We start from the raw sequence: 7,500 nt of genomic DNA, 5'->3' as shown, positions 1-7,500 counted from the left end.
TAAGTGTGTGTGTGTGTACACATATGCATGCATATAACGATATCTGTAGAACATGATAGCAAAGTAGTGATACTGAATAATATATTTGATATTAAGTTTCTGGAAGTGTTTGGTATGTTCTCACCCGTCTATCTATCTATCTATCTATCTATCTATCTATCTATCTATCTATCTATCTATCTATCTACATTTCGAACTATTTTCTGTTGTGTGCATATATATATATAAGCACAATATACAGACACTTATGACATACTACGTCATGTTAACAATTAAGATTTCAAACATAAAGGACATTTGCTGAACCGCTATTTTACAGTAACGTAAACAAACTAACGCCGGTTGTCAGATGATGGTTGGAGACAAACAAGATACTCCCATAGATGTATACACATATACGATGAGCTTTATTGAGTTTCCGTCTATTATATCCGCTCGTAAGACTTTGGTTATCCCGGGGCTATAGATACAGACATTAACTCCAGGTGCCGCACATCGGGCCAGAACCAAAAGCCATGTGATTGGGAAGCAATCTTCTTACCCACACAGCATGAAATAAAGTAAATTTAATTGCATAAACGGTAAGCTGTAATCCATGAGATTTGCCCGATTTTCTTGTTAGTCAAAGACTCGTAAAATCTCACTTGTTGACAGAAAAAGAAAAGGAGGAAAATGGGCAAAAAAGATGTTTTTGTTGATTCAGACAATGACCTGTTTCTATTGATGCAATTTTGTTTTTCTTCTTTGATCTTTCAGCTACTTCAGTTTGATGTTTTTAATTGCATGTTTTGTTCCCTGTCCTTGTAGCAGTTTTTTTTTTGTTATTTGTTTTGGTATCTGGTTTTCTTTTTTATTCCCTTTTTTCTTCAAAGTTTTCCTTTTGATTTTTTTATCTTAGGTCATTAAACTCATTCACTTCATCACAGTAACAAAAAAAAAAAAGAAAAAAAAGAAACAAGAAACAAAATTTTAATCCACCCCCTACCTATAATTCTTCTTTTATTATCAGTTTTCTCGTCTCTTTTCTGAAATAAATAAAACAGAATTCTACAACTCCTTTCCGTTAACTTCTAGAAAAGTCTTTCTCCTCAGCACACATACACACACACACTTCGACAAAAAATCCCGCTATACTATGACCGGCAAAATCGTTAGCACACCGGGAAAAGTGCTTAGCGGCATTTCGTCCGTCTTTACGTTCTGAGATCAAATCCAACTTTGGTCGACTTTGCTTTCATCCTTTCGAGGTCTATGGCACACCAGTTGAGCACTAGGGTATACGTAATCGCATTACCACCTCCCTCGAAATCGCTGACCTTGAACCAAGATTTGAAACAAACATTTATTTTTCAGGCGGCGAGCTGGCAGAATCATTAGCACTCCGGCATTTCGTTTGTCTTTCTGTTCGCAGTTCAAATTCCGCCGAGGTCAACTTTGCCTTTTAACATTTGGGGTTAATAAAATAAGTACCAGTCGAGGTTGATGTAATCAACGAGCCTCTCCTTTCATATTTCAGGCCCTATGACAAAAACTTGAAACCATTATTATTTATATTAAGGCGGGGAGCCGGAAGAATCGTTACGGCGCCGAACAAGATGCTTAGCAGCATTTCTACTTTGATGTTTAAGTTCTCAGTTTGAATCCCGCAGAATTCGTCTTTGCCTTTCATAATTTCGGAACCACTTGAATAAGTATCACTTGAATAAGTATCACTTGAATAAGTATCACTTGAATAAGTATCACTTGAATAAGTATCACTTGAGTTGATGTAAACAGCTCGACCCTCTCCTCAAGACTGCTGTCCTTGTGCCGAAATGGGAAGGAATTATTTATTATTATTTATTTCTGGTTCTTTATGTTCGGTGTTCAAATTTCGTGAAGGTCGACTTGCTTTCACCATTTGAGGGTCAATAAAATGAGTACCAGATGATAATGGGGTCGATGTAATCGTCTTACTCTATCCCCTAGATGTATCGGCCTCGTTCCAAAACTTGAGGCAATTATTTATTATTTATTCATTCATTATTCTTGTTGTTGTATTCTCTCTCTCTCTCTCTCTCTCTCTCTCTCTCTCTCTCTCTCTCCCTCCCCCTCTCTCTCTCTCTCTTTCTGCTTTACATCATTTTTGATACTGCAAAGACGGCAAAGTGGATGAGTCTTCAGATGCTCTACGATATTTGTTGTGACTCTCTAATCCTGAGTTCAAACACCCGATGTTGGTTGAGGTCAAATTTGTCTTTCATTCTTTCAAAATTAGTAAATAAAATATCATTTCAGGAGTAGTAGATTGACCGAATTCTCAGACAACCGGACAATTCGCAACCTGGTTAGATGATATCAGCAGTTGAGAAACATTACCGGATTTGATGGTATAAAAAGCGCACGGGCGTATTAGACGCATCCCAACTTAAGCAGCGCATACTTAAGAAAACATGAACGTTAGAAAGCGTATAGGAAACAGTTTCGCATACAGTACCCGGAGTGCTTTTCTGAGACTTCATTTAAAAAATTTTTTTTTTTTGTTGTTTCGAAGAAAGTGCATCCTTTAAGCCATGAAATATGCTATTTTGTCGAGTTCGATAGAGGGGTTCAGCTGCGATGCGATATGATGACTTAATAAAAGAATTCCACAAACTGGTAGTATGGCTTATTCTAACCAACAGTTTTCTTCGGTTTGGTATGCTCTTTGAAAGTTAAAAGATAAAACCGAGCCAGCAAGATCTCCTCCAAACTAAGGAGAACACTCGTCTTTGGACATCCTCTGTGGGGGAGAAATTTATAAATATATAAGATAAATTGTAAAAATATCAAGGAGAAAAATCACTAAAAAGACGAAGAACAAACCGACCAATCAAATAATCAGCATAATGCTGGAAGAAATCTAGACGACATATTAGAAAAACAACAGAAGTACACACAAAAACAACGGAATAAACACTCACCCTTCTCAAAAAACACAACCCTAAAGACGCTGAATCTAAGCAATGGTGTCTTTAGTAGGTAAGATATACACCGGCCGATATATACCATGTGTGTTATACACGCCTGTTTAGGAGTATAGAACTTCAAATGCATTGTGGGTATGATTGATGAATAAGTTCGTATTCTTTGACAGCCGGTTCCTGGTTTTCTAAAAATTGTTCTGCTTGTCAAAGGAAGAAGGCAGGTTGGTTGTGGCGGGGTTTTGTATAAAATTCCTGATCCAAACCGATAAAATGTTTGATCAGTCTTGACACACACACACACACACACACACACACACACACACACACACACACACACACACACACACACACACACTCATGTATTTATATGTATCTATATATATGTATATACACACACACACACACATATATATATGTAAATATATATATGTATATATATATGTGTGTGTGTGTATGTATGTGTGTATGTATGTATTTACATACATATGTGTGTATATATATATATATATATATATACGCTTAAATACGCGAACGCCATTAGGCAAACACACGCATTATACGCAGAATTACATAGTATAAACACCCAGTTCAGCGAAATGGCTACAGTATGAAATCAAGATAATATATACACCCAGATGAACAACGATACAGACCAATAAAATCTTTATTACATACATAATACACACATACATACATACATACATATATATATATATATATACACACACAGACACATATATATATACACACATATACATATATATATATATATATATATATATATATATATATATATATATACGCACATGCATACATGTATGTATATGTGTATGCGTGTGTGCATGTGTGTGGACATATATACATACATACACAAGCGCGCATATATGAATATATTGCAGACAAGAATGAAATGTGCAACGCATATAAACACATACAGACATAAAAATGTACACATGCAGATGCTTAGCTATGTACAGACATGCAATCGTTGAGGTGTGTATAGTATTACTAAGGAAATTGACAAATTTAGCAAGACAGATCTTGCGTCTAAGATGTGTCTTAGATATCAGGACATATACGTGCAAGGCAGGCAGATGCATGTAAACAAAACACACATACACACAAACGCAACACACGCACGTACACATAGACACACAAAGAGGGAAAGAGAAAGAGAGAGGAAGAGAGAGAAAGAGAAAGGAAGGAAGAGGGGAGAGAGAAAGAGAGAGAGAGATATTCAGACACATATAATCGCACATGCATGTTATCACGTATGCATACACATATTGTACAGGCCCGTATACAGACGTGTATTTGTTCATATGTCCGCTCGTGTGTGCTTGTGTGTGTATAAATGTGTGTATCTGTGTGTGTGCGTGTGTGCGTGTGTGTGTGTGTGTGTGTGCGCATGCATGCGTGTTTTGTGTTTGTTTACATGTAAGGATACATATACATACGCACGCACACGCAAAGACACACACATAAATGTACATATGTACATATAGATAATATACATACATATTGTGACAGACAAACAGACAGACAGACAGACAGGCAGGCAGGCAGGCAGACAGACAGACAGACAGACAGACAGACAGACAGACAAAGAAAGACCTGAACGTCCACTTGAGCAGAACTCAGAATTTCTCACTAAACAAAAATCACTTTGGAATGATCATGCGCAGTCAGAAACTCTGAGTAGCAATGGAATAATTCACCAGCATTTTTTACAAATAGATATGATTTACCGCATATATTGCCAGGCAGATGAATTGGACGGTCTGGGCGAGATGATCGCGTTCTCATGCCCTGGCCTCCCAGGTCTCCAGAATTCACACCCTGCGATTTCTTTTTGTCGGGGTTTGTGAAAGGACTGGTCTATGTGCCCCCCGCCCTTCCAAAAGACGTGGATGAACTGAAGGCCCGAATAAGGAAAGCTGCTGCAACCATCTACAACGCAATGCTCGAACACGTTTGGCAAGAATTGGACTATGGGCTTGATGTGGGCCGTGTGACTAACATTGCTCACATTGCACATCTTTGAACATTCCATGAAAAAAAACTTTAAATTGCAGGCTTTCAGAATATATCAGATGCGTTTTCATGTCCTTAATAGTTTTCGAGATATTCAATGTCAAAATGTGTCCAAGACTTCTGGAACACCCTGTGTATATATATATATATATAGATTTATGTATGCATGTAGATATGTATGTGTGTATGCATGTATGTATGTATATATATGTATGTACATACATACATGTATGTATGTATGAAGTCATTTCTACAAGCTGTTACTGATATTTAGCTGTGATATACTTGTCATTCTTCCTCTGGTTATTAGGTTGGTTTGTTAGTTGATTAATAACTGATTTTTGGTTTGCAGGGACTTTGTGGCTGTTATTGTTGCTGTTACTGTTGATTCTGTTGCTGGAGTTTTTATTGTTGTTTTTAAGCCGCATTTTTGACGTTATCAAGCAAGCACGTGAACAAATGCAGCTGTGACCGCTCCGTCTTTATGTTTTTTTTCAGATTAACCTCCCAATTCATGCTGGATACAGGTGGGTAGTGAAAGATGTTGTAGACAAAGCTTCTCTGGACACGCTGAGTGGGAGGAATAATTTGTATACCTTGTAGACTTGCAGAAGAGTTGTAAGTTTTCTGCCCAAGAAGCAGAGGTTCAATATGCAAGGTCGGATGAGTAAGCGTGACTTTGTGTTAGAAGATCTCAGAGAAAAGGTAGGAAGTGGGCAGGGTCATAAACGTAGCAATGTTAGTAGGGGATCAATGTGACCTGTGTACGTTGGGATCAATGGATTAGAACTGTATCTCGTAAAACTGTTTACTTTCGATATCGACTGATCGGCATGGTTCCATATTGGATGGTCTCCATCTCAACCGGATATTAAGAGATGATGGATTGATATAAGTGATATATTCGAGTAACATCAACAAGACTCGATGAAGCTTGTCCGACATTGCTACGGAGTTCTTCTCTCGGTCAATACCTGGTGCCAGAACAAGTGCTAGGACAGCTAGCAGAAGTTATTCGGAAAGTGACGCGAAGGAGGAAATATAAGAGACCACAAAAACATCTTCGACTGTGTGGATTTGAGTGGAGTGGTATTTAGGTTTTCGTAGTCGGTTGTTATGGAAATATGTTTTAGAAACATTTTTTCAATTATTAAATTTGGGTTATTTTATAGTCTAAAATTTATTCATGTATGTAGAACATTGTAAACAATCCCGTCGGTGTTTCTCTTTTGTTAGGTTGGCACAATGTGTGATAGTATATTTGTTGGTTTTGGTGATATTGGATTTAAACAACAATAATATAACAACCAGTTAATGATGTGGATTAAAAAGTATCTTTAACATATGAATATAAACAAACTACAGAATATCGGTACGCCCGGCAAACCGTGACGTTTAAGCTGCATGCGGATTGGTCAAAACCGTATTCCAAAAATTCAGCTTATTGGAGCATTCTAAGAGGTACTACAGTTGTCAAGAACTCAACTGTCAGTTAAATACATTTTTAAATTTGATGATTACTACGAACGTATGAAAGCGTTAATTGAACTTTATGAACATTACAAAATACTTTTTTAATGTTAAAACACCATAATAAAAAAACGTGAAAGCCCTACCATGTTTTAATTTTATTGAACTGATGTAGATGTATAGGCGTAGGAGTGGCTGTGTGGTAAGTAGCTAGCTTACCAACCACATGGTCCCGGGTTCAGTCCCACTGCGCGGCATCTTGGGCAAGTGTCTTCTACTATAGCCTCGGGCCGACCAAAGCCTTGTGAGTGGATTTGGTAGACGGAAACTGAAAGAAGCCCGTCGTATATATGTATATATATGTATGTGTGTGTGTATGTTTGTATGTGTGTGTTTGTCCCCCAACATCGCTTGACAACCGATGCTGGTGTGTTTATGTCCCCGTAACTTAGCGGTTCGGCAAAAGTCAACGATAGAATAAGTACTACGCGTCTAAAAATAAGTCCTGGGGTCGATTTGCTCGACTAAAAGGCGGTGCTCCAGCATGGCCACAGTCAAAAGACTGAAACAAGTAAAAGAGTAAAAGAGTAAAAGAGTATGTATGTGTGTGTGTGTGTGTGTGTGTGCGTGCGTGCGTGTATAAGCTAGATTTATTGATATAAATATCTTTATATTTATAAATAAAAATTCATTATTTGAAAGTTTTCACCTTTTACTTTCTCTTATTTTACATGTATACATATTTGTATTTGATGTATTTAACATATTTAATATATTTGATGTGTCAAATTTGTTTATCTGCATAAATGCTTATATATATATATATATATATATATATATATATATATATATATATATATATATATATATATTCATATTTCTAAGTCTCTCTAAAGGAGACTACGGCAGCGGTACTGGATATTAATAGTTATCGCCAAGCCAACATGGCAGTCCCAAAATTTGGACGAATATTGCCGTTGATTAGCTCCAAGAGGCCATCGCCTCTTGCTAGCTATGTGATACACAGGTTCGTGTGTAATATCTGTAATAT

At 37.1% G+C, this 7,500-nt stretch overlaps 1 long non-coding RNA gene across 1 annotated transcript in view; it reads left to right on the top strand.

Annotated features, from left to right (window-relative positions):
* LOC149132357 (uncharacterized) overlaps positions 1-2,634 on the top strand; it is a 24,890-nt gene extending 22,256 nt beyond the window's left edge. The window contains exon 2 of the long non-coding RNA XR_016244637.1: positions 2,278-2,634. This is a non-coding gene — a long non-coding RNA (uncharacterized LOC149132357). The remainder of the gene's footprint in view (positions 1-2,277) is intronic.
* Positions 2,635-7,500: the final 4,866 nt, after the last annotated feature.

The sequence above is a fragment of the Octopus bimaculoides genome, chromosome 16 (assembly GCF_046866305.1).
Source record: "Octopus bimaculoides isolate indiv1 chromosome 16, ASM4686630v1, whole genome shotgun sequence".
NCBI classification, from domain to species: domain Eukaryota; kingdom Metazoa; phylum Mollusca; class Cephalopoda; order Octopoda; family Octopodidae; genus Octopus; species Octopus bimaculoides.
Note: the sequence above shows the minus strand (reverse complement) of the source record. Positions and strands in the feature narration are given on the sequence as shown.